Source organism: Thalassophryne amazonica, chromosome 18 (genome assembly GCF_902500255.1).
Source record: "Thalassophryne amazonica chromosome 18, fThaAma1.1, whole genome shotgun sequence".
In the NCBI taxonomy this organism is placed as follows: domain Eukaryota; kingdom Metazoa; phylum Chordata; class Actinopteri; order Batrachoidiformes; family Batrachoididae; genus Thalassophryne; species Thalassophryne amazonica.
In genome coordinates this window covers 9,163,847-9,179,382 of record NC_047120.1, presented here as the reverse complement: position 1 = coordinate 9,179,382, position 15,536 = coordinate 9,163,847, and the positions used below count along the sequence as shown (strand labels likewise).

The following is a 15,536-nucleotide window of genomic DNA, read 5'->3' as shown; positions in this document are numbered from 1 at the left end:
AGACCCTGAATCGAGACACAGTCCTCAGAAAGGCATAGAGCCTGAATTTGGATGCAAGAAAGGCACAGACCTAGGAAAGTGTAGACCATGAATTGAGAGGACACAGACCCTAAAAGGATGCAGACAATAAATTGAGACATAAATCCTAGAAGGGCGCAAACCCTGAATTAAGACACAGTACTCAGAAGGGTGTAGAGCCTGAATTGGATACAGTCCATAGAAGGCACAGACCTTAGAACAGCATAGACTCTAAATTTTTGACACAGTCCTTGGAAGGATGAATACCCTGAATTGGGACATAGTTGTTGGGGAAGTGTCGTGACACGGACCCACAACAGGGGGCGTTAATGAAGGGACAATGGACTAGCCAAATGATAACAATTTAATGTTGTGAAGGTGCACAACGTAGTACAGACAAAAAGAAATATGCATTATATCAGTCTGACACAAGGTGACGTGTGGCAGGGCTCGAAGAGACGTCCGGGTGCGAGAAGAGCCGGATCCCACACAGCTTCCACCACCAATGGATCTGAAGAACACCGGAGCCGCCAAGCCCTGCGCCCAGGTGGCCACTGTCTTCAGCAGTCAGACCCGGTACTGCTGGCAGAAAACAGAAACAGTTCTGGATGAGTGTGAGTTCGCACACTCAGTAATCCCACAGTCTGTGTTCTTAAGGAGGGATCACCTCCACCTCCAATCACACACTCGTGAGCTCCTGTTTAACCACTTATCTGGTTTGGGGTGTGAGGCGAAGCCGTCGCAGTCCACACCAAATGCCAATCCCACAGATAAGGACACACCACAGGAAAACGGCTGCAAAGAAGTTCAGATTATTACTTAATGTAAGTCAGCAGAGAAGTTACCTGTATGGTAGACGATTTTCTCTGCGAGGAGGTGGAGTTGCAGTCCGGCCTGTGTAGTGGTGGTGATGGGTGACAGCTGGTGTTGATAGGTGACAGCTGTCACCTCCAGCGGCTCCAACGCCCTCTCATGCTTGGAGCCCGCACTCCAAGCAGGGCGCCATGTGGTGGTGGTGGGCCAGCAGTACCTCCTCTCAGCGGCCCACACAACAATAGTCCTTTGAAGGACACAGACTCTGAATTGAGACACAGACCTTAGAAGGGAGCATAGCCTGAACTGAGACACAAACTTTAGAAGAGCGCAGACCCTGAATTGAGACACAAACCTAGAAGGGCGCAGACCCTGAATTGAGACACAAACCTTAGAAGGGCACAGACCCTGAATTGAGACACAAACCTTAGAAGGACGCACACCCTGAATTGAGACACAGGACCATAGAAGGGCGCAGCCCCTGAATTGAGACACAGAACCTTAGAATGGTACAGACCCTGAATTGAGACACAAACCCTAGAAGGGCACAGACCCTGAATTGAGACACAAATCTTAGAAGGGCACAAACCCTGAACTGAGACACAAACTTTAGAAGGGCGCAGACCCTGAATTGAGACACAAACCTTAGAAGGGCGCAGACCCTGAACTGAGACAAAATTCTTAGGAGGACGCACACCCTGAATTGAGACACAGACCATAGAAGGGCACAGCACTGAATTGAGACACAGACCTTAGAAGGACGCAGACCCTGAATTGAGACACAAACCCTAGAAGGGCACAGACCCTGACTTGAGACACAAATCTTAGAAGGGCACAAACCCTGAACTGAGACACAAACTTTAGAAGGGCGCAGACCCTGAATTGAGACACAAACTTAGAAGGGCGCAGACCCTGAACTGAGACAAAATTCTTAGGAGGACGCACACCCTGAATTGAGACCACAGACCATAGAAGGGCACAGCCACTGAATTGAGACACAGACCTTAGAAGGACGCAGACCTGAATGGAGACACAGACCTTAGATGGGGCAGGACCCTGAATTGAGATACAAACCTTAGAAGGGTGCAGACCCTGAATTGAGACACAGATCTTAGAAGGGAGAAGACCCTGAATTGGGACACAGACCTTAGAAGGGCACAGACCCTGAATTGGGACACAGACCTTAGAAGGGTGCAGACCTGAATTGAGACACAAATCTTATGGCACCCTCACACATAACACAAAGTTGGGGGAATGACGCAGAAACCGGCCATAAAAGGTGAAAAAAAAATTGGGAACACGTAAAAATTCCAACTGTTGTTGGGATGGAAAGACGGTTGGACAACTGTGTACAATCCCTCAGCAGTGGTTTTGTGCATGCTCATGTGCACACCTCACAAACACAGTGTGACGATGTGAGAGGTGTGATACCACATCGTGCTCACATTGTTATTGTGTCGACGCGGGTTGAGGAGCGGACCTGCGTCTGACAGAACCCAGCGCTAAAATAACCAGAAAGCGGTTCCCAAAACAAAACAATTTATTTTTTACCCTCTTGGGTGCATAACAATGTGTACAAACTAAACAGCGTCTTTCTGGTGGAGTGAAGGCTGGCACGCTCTTCTCGACACGACAAACTGACTCTCTGTGAAGCAAAGAAGAGGTGAGGTAGTCAGCAGTTACAACAATATCTTTCAAAAGACACACGCTATCAGCAACACATTCAGGTCTGTATCTTTTTTAACTTTATGCAAATGAGCAGCTTCTCACAAACAGGTGGAGGATCAATTATCCGCACAGCCACAGCAGTGAGAAGCAAGCTGCACAATTCTCATCACAATTCAAGTATACTGTGTAACAAACACCAAGTTACTATCAACAATTAGTCAAACACTTAATCACTTTGATGTGTGCTGACAGCATGTGTCCCTCACCCTTCCTTGCTTCACGGGCTCGATGTGTCAAACCCAGGCGCGGTCCTCAGCATCTCACAAACGAACATCACAAGGTCGAGTTCCCGGCAGTTCTGCTTGAATCACCACTAGAACCATAATCCCACAAAGGTCCCAGGTGTACATGGAGCAAACGGCGCCCCCCAGAGGACCGTACCTCAACCCCAGGAGGTACCCTCCCCACAACCCCGGAACCCCAGACCCGGTCACACTTGGCTAGTTGGCCCCAAGCCAAGTCCCCCCCAGAGGACCGTCCCATCAACCCTGGAGGTGGAACCCGGAAGGAACACGAACAAAATCAAAAATCAACCCCCGGAGGACTACCAAAAAACAACCCCGGGGGATATAAAACGACCGTAACCCTGTTACCCTCCCCGGCACCCCGAAAGACCCCGGGTCCCTTCCAGAGCCCCTCGGCGGCTCCTTTGGCGAACGGCTCAAAACATTAAGCCGGAGAAGGGAACAGGAAAAAACTAACCCAGCTCCAACCCCAAGGCACAGCGGAGAACCGGAAATACGTCCGGTGCCCCAACTCGACCATACCCCAGCCTCTCGGGAGGGGTGGAACTACCGAAATGGCGAACGGCAACAGATCGGCCCACCCCTCCGACTGAGGTAAGTCTCCGCTGCACCACACCCCGGCAACACCAATGATGAACGGTACAAAGGCTCACCGAGGCTGGAGTGGAACCGGGCCCTAACCAAACCAAGAAAATGCCTCTAACACCCCCCCCCCCCCCCCCCCCAGGTGCAGAGGTCTTCTGAGAATGCTCAGCGTGACCAACCTGCACCACCCCACAACCCACAAGACAAACGGTCTTGGGGCAAGTGAGGTTGGGGTTAGGGATGTAGAGAAACAAAAAACAACAAATAAAACGACCCAACAACCCAAACAGAAAATACCTAAAAACACATAAAAATTAACAATGACGTGAGCCCAGGCGGACCTCTAACCGCCTAACATTCACTCCACCAGATACGCCTCTGCTCCCCATACAATTATAACCCCTATTTAAAGAAAAACAAAACATTTACCCGTGCTAAATTTTTTTAATTTTTTTTTTTATGTGTGTTATTTTGCCTGTCCCAGAACACTTGGAGATACGTCACCATTATTTCTCTTGACGCTTACATGTCGGGGGCCAATACAGTAATCTCTGCTCGTCCGAGCTGCATTGGGCTCGTCAACAGGAGGAGCCAGAGGTGTCCCGTCGGAGGAGCTTCAGTGTGGGCGAAGAAGAGGTGGGCCCAGATCTGTGTCGGGGAAAGCCCCGAGACGAAAAAACCCTCTCTGATGGGCGTCCTCTCTTGCGTCCACGCTCCTTCATCCGATCATCTAGACGAATCACCAACGATATTAGCTCATCTAAATCGTTGGCTCGTCACGGACTGCCAGCTCGTCTTTTAATGACTCATTTAACCCATCTACAAACATTCCTCGTAAAGCTGCGGCGCTCCAACCTGACTGAGCAGAAACCAGAGAACATTGCATCACCACACAAGGCTCCGGACGACAAACAATCGGTTCGGACGCCGAATCTCTGGGTGACGGAGTTATCTGCACTAGTATCGATGGTGCCGCAGCTGGAGCAGCAGGAAGCAGAACGGCTTTGCGCTGCAAGCTCCGTAACACGGGCGTCTGTTTTGTGTTAATTTGGTTTGCGAGATGCTGTAATTGCTCCCATATTTCTCCAAGTGTTCTTGAACTTTTTCGGCAAAAGGAACCCTCGCCTCTGCCGCTGGGTCCATTATGGAATGGCCGGGAACTACTGTTAGTGTCGACACGGGTTGAGGAGCGGACATCACAAGGTCGAGTTCCCGGCAGTTCTGCTTGAATCACACATGACTTAAATGCAGAACGCCATCCAATTATCTGCTTCAGCTGAAAGTCTTTAAGGTTGCATGTGAGCACCATTCACAGGTGCTGCACATGATGTTGATGAGGGTGAAGGATTCTTCAGCCAGCACCTTCTCCACAGACAAATCAGCTCTCATGCCACCTGGAGAGCAAAGAAAAGAAAAGAACACCAAAATATCCAGCCACACCCCCCAACACACAACAAACATAGCAGCATCAATCACACTGTACAAATGTGCATAAATCAAAGAAAATGTGTAAGGACCAAATAATGACAGAGCACAGAACATTATACGAACAGTGACTGTACTGTTTAAATGTAAGACAACAGCTGTCCATGTTACTGGTAATGATTTTAAGTGATGGCTGATGACTTGACAGTCTGTGTTGGAAATGATGAAACAAATATTTGTTTTGTCTGTTAAAATATTTAATTCCTGTTACAAAGAGATAATATAAGAATTAATGTCTTTCTGTTCCTTTATGTTCATGAACCATGGCCTTGGACTAAATAAGGAATTAAGGGAAATGGTAAATGGACTGCATTTATATAGCGCTTTTTCCATCTGTATCAGACACTCAAAGCGCTTTACCTCACATTCACCCCAATGTCAGGGTGCTGCCATGCAAGGCGCTCACTACACACCGGGAGCAAGAGGGGATTAAAGACCCTGCCCAAGGGCCCTTACCAGTCAGGCTGGGATTTGTCTCAAGCCCAATGCCTTAACCACTAGACCCACCTCCCCAGGAACTGACATAAATGAATGCTCATATTATGAACACTCAGCGGCTCCGCATGACCAATTGTCCAGCATGCCAAAGGACAACACATCATGTGGACTATAACTCACGGGGTGGACGTGACATTTGGATCTTCAGCTGAGTGTTCATATGATCAGGTGGATATGTGTTTTTATTTTTTAAGTCAGGAGAGCATGCCGACACATGTGCATCGCAGTAGCATGTTGAGAGGTGATGTTCTACATGCTGTGTGTAGCAATGACACAGCGGTGAGCTGCAACGGCTCACCGGCAGTATGCCCGCCTGTCCGGTGCAACTCACAGCGGGACACCACATATCGTGCCATGAAGAACATCACCTCTCAACATGCCACAGTAATGCACATGTATGGGCAGGCTCTGGTGACATGCTGATCATTGTTTTATTATTATGTTTTTTTGTTCTGGACAGACTGGAATCCCTCAGGGATGTTTTGTGTTATAGCTACTAACTCCAAGATAAACATGTCACCAAAGACCTCCCAGTCATGTTGGGCTGACTGATTTAATTAGCCACACACAGCGATTGCTGGCTATGCTTCGGGAGAAGACCCCCGAGGCATAATCATCAACCCAAGTCCAGTTGACTGGCACTGAACCTAAAGAACCCACGCAGATGGGCTGCATGCCCTTGACTCCAGAAAAGCACCCTCATTGCGGTCAAATCACTGTTTGCTGGAACTCTGTCTCAGGTCACTTTGTACAATTTTGTTTAAAAAAAACACAGCTCCCCACGAATGAGGAGTAAGGTGATGAGCCAACCCCCTTGCTTATCCTCCTCACCACAACCACTGACTTGTGCCAAGTTAATCCTCTGCAGCAACACTCACAAATTGTTAGTCTTTTCGAATCAGGACCTGATGCTAATTGCGTGGACTCCTCACTGGCCTCCCAACTAACCTTCCCAAAGGTCCCTGCCCCTAGCCTGCTCCTGTTTGTGCCTTGGATGGTCGTCTGCTGGGCTCAGTTTCCCATCACACACCCTCTATCACAAGACAGTTCCACCTTCTTTCTCCCACAGCAGCACATTATTGTGTGATTCCTCTGGTCACAGGCTGAACCAAGTCCTGTCACCCTCTTTCTGATGAGGCAGCATCTATTCCTAAACAAGTCAACACTAGCCCCTTTGATTGGCAATCTGAGCTTTCTAATGTACATCAGGAATACTTGGATTACAAAGAAATATTCATATAGCCAAGGAGACTTCACTTCCACCCACTGAACTGACAACTGTTCCATTAACCCATGACCTGACGCGGTCCTTCCAGGGTCACCTGTTTTATATTTCATGTCCTGACGTCCAGGCTAGGGACACTTACATTAGGGAGTCCTTGGCTTGGTATCATATGACAATTCTCCTCACTGGTGAAAAGAGGCTTCATTGTCATTGAAACCAAGGAAGAAGTACTCCAACTCATGCATAGATATCGACGTCTCATTGAGGTCAAAAACTGCTATCCTCTTCTTCTCCTAACCTTCGAGCCATTCTAGGGGTCACAAAATTTTCCAAGGTTAACCTGCTCAGCAAATACACCATACTGTCCTCATAAGCACAGGGGACAAGTGGAAGACAGCTGCGTTTCCGCTTTTTAAATGGTAAATGGTAAATGGACTGCATTTATATCGTGCTTTTCCCTTTGCATCAGACGCTCAAAGCGCTTTTCAATAATGCCTCACATTCACCCCGATGTGAAGGTGCTGCCATACAAGGCGCTCACTACACACCGGGAGCAATAGGGGATTAAAGACCTTGCCCAAGGGACTTTAGTGATTTTTCAGTCAGGCTGGGATTTGAACTGAGGATCTTCTGGTCTAAAGCCCAACCCCTTAACCACGAGACCGTCACCTCCCCTCGTTATTGGAGGGGAGGTGACGGTCCTCCCTTCCGATAAAATGTGAGATTTTTAAATCATGATAACAACAAAAACTACCCAAATTCCTAGAAGCGACTCAAGAAAAGGGGATCCTGGGCTGGTGTCCAGGTGAAATTGAGGCCATTCCGGAGGTCAGTGTTTAGACTGAGAGGAGACTCCCAGCGGCTGAGGCCCACTCTTCTCCTACATGTGGGCGACAAAGCCACAATACCATCTACACACACACACACAAACACACACATATCAAATCAAATCAAATCAAATCAATTGTATTTATATAGCTCCAAATAACAACAAACAGTTGCCCCAAGGCGCTTTATATTGTAAGGCAAAGCCATACAATAATTACAGAAACACCCCAACGGTCAAAACGACCCCCTGTGAGCAAGCACTTGGCGACAGTGGGAAGGAAAAACTCCCTTTTAACAGGAAGAAACCTCCAGCAGAACCAGGCTCAGGGAGGGGCAGTCTTCTGCTGGGACTGGTTGGGGCTGAGGGAGAGAACCAGGAAAAAGATATGCTGTGGAGGGGAGCAGAGATCAATCACTAATGATTAAATGCAGAGTGGTGCATACAGAGCAAAAAGAGAAAGAAACACTCAGTGCATCATGGGAAACCCCCAGCAGTCTAAGTCTATAGCAGCATAACTAAGGGATGGTTCAGGGTCACCTGAAGATAAGATAAGATAAGATGGGACCTGATTATTCAAAACCTTATAAGTAAGAAGAAGAATTTTAAATTCTATTCTAGAATTAACAGGAAGCCAATGAAGAGAGGCCAATATGGGTGAGATATGTTCTCTCCTTCCAGTCTCTAAATATATTTTAGAGATATTGCGCAAATGCAAAAAAGCAGTCCTACATATTTGTTTAATATGCGCATTGAATGACATATCCTGATCAAAAATGACTCCAAGATTTCTCACAATATTACTAGAGGTCAGGGTAATGCCATCCAGAGTAAGGATCTGGTTAGACATTGCTCACATTGTACGTTCAAAAACCACATGTCGGACTTGTGTTTCCAGAAGCAAAACGTAACCAGAAGCTTTGTTTTCTTTTTTCTTTTTTTTTCAAACTTTATTTAAATTTCTTATTTTTACAAAAACTCTCGATGGGAGACGTCAAAGTTTAAAAAAATACAAGACTTTAAATGAGTTGAAGAATAATGGGGAAAAAGAAACAAGATGCTCTCCCAAAGAGATGATCACTGTTTACGTTCTCTCCGGTGTTTGCACATGCACAGTGTGAGAGATGCTTGTAGCACTGCTTCAGCAGCGCGGAACCCTCACGATGGCCGACCAGAATATCAAACAGGTTTGATTTTCATTCGACCATACGATTGCTGATCAGGAGGTGGTCGTGAGAGGTTATACGCAGCTCATTACTCCATGTATACTACACAATGCAGGACACGTGATTAAGCTGAAACTTGGCGCGATCCCCAAATTCTCGCACAAGTAAAAAATCGGCTGAAAAAGGGCCAAAACTCGCACAGTGTAAGCCCAGCTTAAATAGGCCTGAACTCATGTACCAACCTGCAGCGGAATACCCCACCAAGAACTACACATCACAGTAAACAGGAAGTCGACAGCTTCACTTATTGGTGAGGCTGACTCTCACAAGCAGAGAACACAGATAGAGAGATCAACAGCAGGATCACCATGCCCAGCACTGCCTGTGGGAGGTTCAGAGAGAACGACTGGGACCAGAGTGGACTCTGCCTTACCATCAAGCTGATGGTCTCTCAGTAGGTCTTACAACCCTCCTCTATGCCAGCGAGACTTGGACTGTCTGCAGCGGACCTGTCAAACAGCTTAACCACTTCCACTTGAGCTGCCTCCACAGACTCCTCCATATCTGGGGGCAGGACAAAGAGGTCTTGTAATGAACTGGCATCTAGAGCATGTACACCCTTCTGGAGAAGACAGACAAGCGTCTGTTCTGCTCTCCTCTAGACAGACAAGTCACACACTCAGAAGTCACATAATAACAGTTGCCTTCCAAAGCAACTGCTGTATGGAGAAGTGTGTCAAGACAAGCTCTTAGCTGGGGTCCGAGTTGTTTGCTTCAGATCAGCTAAAGTGCTGAAGCAAGGCTATCACAAGAGACAGTGCAACAGAGAAACAGTGTACACAGGCTCGAGCCTCCTCCACCTCTATAATAGCACTGATGCACATTCTTACATGTGGGCGATCTTTCTGGGCCCAAATGGGCCACACCAGTCACCTCTAAACCCACAATCACAGATCCCCCATGTTGCATTGACCTTGTGTTCATCTTCAACTCTGAAAGTTGAACAATAGATATTCATTATTTTCAGCACCTCTCCCTGTAAGATACATCTGAATCTTGATCTTTACCACACTTCAAATCTTTGTCCTGTAATCTCCAGTTTTCTGCCTCAAAAGGTCTTTCTTCATTCTGCTAGCTTCCTCTCCATGTCCCATTTTCTGATACTGCACAACACAACATCATCAGCAAAAAGTAACACCAAGGCACCTTAAATCGCACCTTAAGATCTGTGATGCAGACCCAAATAGAGCCTTGTTTCTGAACCTGCATCAAACCTGTTTCCTTATTCTCTCATACGTCTTGAACAATCCTTACATATGTCTTTGGTCCTCCTTTCTCTTCATGCACCTCCAAACCCTTGATGATTCACCTAATCATAAAGACTTTGGGGATTTATCCAGACATTTCTTCTGGATACTACATCCTGTCCTACAGACTTTACATTCAGGTGATGCTATCTCATAAAAATAACTGGAACAGTTTACTAACATGAAATCTATATATCTGTCACTGAGATAGATGATGATAGAGTGCAGTTTGAAGCAGAAACGAGGTGATAATCCGTGAATCCCGGCTAATGATGCATGCATAGTGAAGGCAGGGGACGGATTTTTAGGGGGACCGTTCAGTCCTGGCCTCCTCTTTCACATTAGCGCACACAAGCAGCATTCACTTGTCATGTGTAGACAGTGCCATCTTCTGTCAATAATATGTTTTTGCAGTACATTTTGACATGAATGGGTGTGAAATATGTCACAAGACTGGTTAAAGAAGTAAACAATGACTTCTAGTCCTTCTAGTCCAAAAAATACGGTACTTATGGCAGTTGGCCACCGGGGAAAAGCTGAACCCCACATCCACACCTGCACATTTGTACCAGGATAGAACCACACTGGCATAAACAGAGAGGGAGGGAGCAGGGAGGGCAACGGGTGGAGGACAAGCACCTGGCCCCGGTAAAGGGTTTGTTGGTGGGGTCGCTGTAGTTGAAGAGACACATGTTGATGAAGTGGATCAGCAGCTTGGTGCATCCTTAGAGGTCTGAGAATCAGCCGTCCACTTGTAGAAAACCAGCAGCACAAGGTAACCAAAGAGGCTCGACATAAAGACCATTTCTGGCATAAAACCCAGAAATATGTTGAGTGGCTTCTTGAAGTACCTGCAGTTCAGTGGAAGACACACAAGACAGACAAAGTCACAATGCAGAATATTATCCTACCAAAGTGTTGATCCCTGGATAAACTGCTCATCATTTGCTAATATTCATCCATTCTTGCATTTAAGGACTGCAACACATTCCAAAAACAGTAGGGACTCCACAGAATTTATCACTTTGTAATGTTGTTCCTTCTCACAACACTTCAGACATTTTGGCGTGGAGGATGACGCGTCTCAGTTATTATTTCGTCCCATTCTTCCTGCAAACACATCTTAAGGTGTGCAACAATACGAGGTCATAGTCTTATTTTTTTTATTTTTCTCTACACATTCTCTATTGGGGACAGGTCAGCACTGCAGGCAGACCATTCCAGTACCCATACCCTCTTCTGCAGCCATGCTTTTCTAATGTGTGCAGAATGTGGTTTTGCATTGTCTTGTTGAAAAATACATGGACGTCCCTGGAAAAGGTGTCACCTTGAAGGCAGCATTCTTCTCCTTCTTCTTTGTCTTTCAGCTGTTCCCGTTAGGGGACGCCACAGCAGATCAATCGTTTCCATCTCACCCTGTCCTCTGTATCTTCCTCTGTCACACCAACCACCTGCATGTCCTCCCTCAGCACATCCATAAACCTCCTCTTTGGCCTCCCTCTTCTCCTCCTGCCTGGTGGCTCCATCCTCAGCATCCTTTTCCATATATACCCTGGGTCCCTCCTCTGCACATGTCCAAACGATCTCAGTCTCGGCTCTCTGACTTTGTCTCCAAACCGTTCCACCTGAGCTGTCCCTCTGATATGTTCATTCCTAATCTTGTCCATTCTCGTCACTCCCAAAGAGAATCTCAACATCTTCAGCTCTGCCACCTCCAGCTCTGCCTCCTATCTTTTTGTTAGTGCCACCGTCTCTAAACCGCACAACATAGCTGGTCTCACTACTGTCTTGTAAACTTTCCCCTTCACTATTGCTGATATTCTTCTGTTACAAATCACTCCTGCCACCTTTCTCCACCCACTCCACCCTGCCTGCACTCTCTTGTTCACCTCTTTACCACAATCTCCATTACTTTGAACAGTTGACCCCAAATATTTAAACTCATCTACTTTCACCACTTCTACTCCTTGTAACTGCACTATTCCACTGGGTTCCCTCTCATTCACACACATGTACTCAGTATTGCTTCTACTGACTTTCATTCCCCTTCTCTCCAAAGCATATCTCCACTTGCTCTCTACTCTCACTGCAGATCACAATGTGATCTGCAAACATCATAGTCCATGGGAACTCCTGTCTGATCTCATCAGTCAACCTGTCCATCACCACTGCAAACAAGAAAGGGCTCAGAGCTGATCCTTGGTGTAATCCCACCTCCACCTTGAATGAATCTGTCATTCCTACAGCACATCTCACCCCTGTCACACTATTCTTGTACATGTCCTGCACTACGCTAACATACTTCTCTGCCACTCCAGACTTCCTCATACAATACCACAGCTCTTCTCTTGGCACCCTATCATAAGCTTTTTCTAAGTCCACAAACACACAATATAACTCTTTCTTGCCTTCTCCATACTTCTCCAACAGTATTCTCAGAGCAAACATTGCATCTGCAATGCTCTTTCTTGGCATGAAACCATATTGCTGCTCACAGAGCTTCACCTGTTTGCTAAGCCTAGCTTCTACTACTCTTTCCCATAACTTCATGCTGTGGCTGATCAGCTTTATGACTCTGTAGTTACTGCAGCTCTGCATATCACCCTTGTTCTTAAAAATAGGAACCAGCACACTTCGTCTCCACTCCTCAGGCATCCTCTCACTTTCCAAGATTTTATTAAACAATCTGGTTAGAAACTGCACTGCCATCTCTCCTAGACATTTCCATGCTTCCACTGGAATGTCATCTGGACCAACTGCCTTTCCACTCTTCATCCTCTTCATAGCAGCCCTCACATCTTCCTTACTAATCTCTTGTACTTCCTGATTTACTCTCACCCATCATCCAGCCTTTCTCTTGCTCATTTCTTCATTCATCAGCTCTTCTCAAATATTCCCTCTACCTTCTCAGCACACTCCTCACTTGTCAGCACATCCATGTGCATCTTTACCACCCTAACCTGCTGCACATCCTTTCCAGCTCTGTCCCTTTGTCTGGCCAATTGGTACAAGTCCTTTTCTCCTTCCTTACTATTCAACTTCTTGTACGAATCGATGCCTTTTAGTTCACTTTTGCTACTTCTCTTTTTGCCTTACTTCCTTGTACTCCTGTCTACTTTCTTCATCTCTCCGACTATCCCAAAACTTTTTTGCCAACCTCTTTCTCCTTATGCTTTCCTGGATCTCTTCATTCCACCACCAACTCTCCTTGTCTTCCTTCCACTATCCAGATGTCATACCCAGTACTGTCCTAGCTGTCTCCCTCACCACATCTGCAGTACTTTTCCAGTTGTCCAAAATTGCTTCCCTTCCAACCAGTGCTTCTCTCACCTGCTCGCTAAATTTCACACAACAGTCTTCCTCATTCAGCTTCCACCATCTGATCCTTTGTTGAGCTCTCACTCTCTTCTTCTTCTTTACCTCTAAAGTCATCCTACAAACAACCATCCTATGCTGTCTAACGACACTCTCTCCTGCCACCACCTTACAGTCTCTGATTTCTTTTAGCTTGCATCTCCTATAAAGAATGTAATCCGCCTGTGTGCACCTTCCTCCACTCTTATATGTCACCCTGTGCCCCTCCCTTTTCTTAAAGTAGGTATTCACCAGAGCCATTTCCATCCATTTTGAAAAATCAACTACCATCTATCCTTCCCCATTCCTATCCTTGATACCATATCTACCCATTACTTCCTCATCACCTCTGTTCCCTTCACCAACATGCCCATTGAAGTCTGCTCCTATCACCACTCTTTCATGCTTGGGCACACTCTACACCACCTCATCTAAGACAATCCAGTAATCTTCTTTCAACGTCCATGATTTCCAAAAACAATTTGAAATGTGGACTCATCAGACCACAGCACAGTTTTCCACTTTGCGTCTGTCCATTTCAAATGAGCTCAGGGCCCAGAGAAGGCGGCGGAGTTTCTGGATGTTGTTGATGAATGGCTTTGGCTTTGCATGGTAGAGTTTTAACTTGCACTTGTACATGTAGCGACGTACTGTGTTAACTGACAGTGGTTTTCTGAAGTGTTCCTGACCCACGTGGTAGATCCTTTACACAATGATTTCCGTTTTAATGCCATGCTGCCTGAGGGATCGAAGGTCACAGGCATTCAGTATTGGTTTTCAGCCTTGCCGCTTACGTGTAGAAAGTTCTCCAGATTCTCTGAATCTTCTGATTATATTATGGACTGTAGATAATGGAATCCCTAAATTCCTTGCAAGTGAACGTTGAGAAACATTGTTCTTAAACTGTTGGACCTTTTTTTAATGCAGTTTTTCACAAAGTGGTGAACTCAGCCATGGGGTGTGCAGCCAGTACATTCTGAGTGCCGGTCCCAAGCCCGGATAAATGAGGAGGGTTGCGTCAAGAAGGGCATCCGGCATCCGTAAAACAAGTCAACCCAACTATGCAGACTAAGAATAGAATTTCCTGTTCACCTGTGGAATGTTCCAAACAGGTGTTCTTTCAGCATCAACTTCATCACTTTCCCAGTCTTTTGTTGCCCTGTGCAGCTTTTTGAAAATGTATTGCAGGCATGCATTTCAAAATGAGCAAATATTTGCACAAAAACATAAAGTTTATCAGTTTGAACATTAAAATATCGTGTCTTTGTGATGTATTGAATTGAATATAGGTTGAAGAAGATTTGCAAATCATTGTATTCTGTTTTTATTTACATTTACACAACGTCCCAGTTTCACTGGAATTGGGGTTGTACCTTAACCCGGTTATTGCCCAGATTTTTTTTTTTTTATAATAAGTGGAAAAAAGTTGCATTAGTACTTCTGAGATTTTTTTATTGTGAGTAAGAAAATGACAGTGATACACTTTGACAACAATTGTTGCCGGTGGGGCAAAACGGATTAAACATGGACCACTCTGATTCCATTTCCCCAACCTCCCTCATGTGTGTCAAAATCCAACCAGTTGTCCTCATTGTGACACCCGGATCAGACCCTAAACAATTTGGCACCCTAGGCAAGATTTTTTATGCCCCCTCGACACACACACACACACACACACACACACACACACTCCTCTTGATGATCGATGCCTGTCAAAATGACAGGGAGAAATTCCACTCAAAGCCACTACCAGCTATTCCCACCCCAATGAAACACAGTTTATTTTGGGTAGGTCAGTTTAGGGGAGCCTCACCCTGAAATACCTTAGAAATTAGCAAACTATGGATGCGGCGCATTACACTGCTAGCTACTTGATGCAATGCAACAGAAAACATAATGAATCATGTTATTTTTACTGTACCTCTGTCTCGGTCCCATTTGTCTTTTTTTTCCTTCCCTGGGCACCAGACAGTTTGGGCCGTTTTGACGTTGTTATGCCACAATGACGTAATGACATGGAGGGGCTCATCAGACACTTTAGAAGGGGGGTGATGAGGAAACTATTATCATTAGCATTTAATAGACTTTGCCATGCAGTTAAATCAATATGGGCTTATGTTTATTTAATATTAAAAGATACATAGCATTAATTAGTTTTAGTATAAGATCAATGAAAGCTGACCTTTATTTTTCCCTCATTTGTGGCATCCCCAGGATGGACGGGCACCCCTAGCAATTGCCTATGTCGCCTATAGGCTGGGGCCAGGCCGGCCCGGATAACGGATC

At 45.9% G+C, this 15,536-nt stretch overlaps 1 protein-coding gene across 1 annotated transcript in view; it reads right to left on the bottom strand.

Annotated features, from left to right (window-relative positions):
• Nucleotides 1–15,536, bottom strand: part of LOC117531557 (V-type proton ATPase 116 kDa subunit a-like) — a 140,074-nt gene that overhangs the window by 41,206 nt on the left and 83,332 nt on the right. The window lies entirely within an intron of this gene.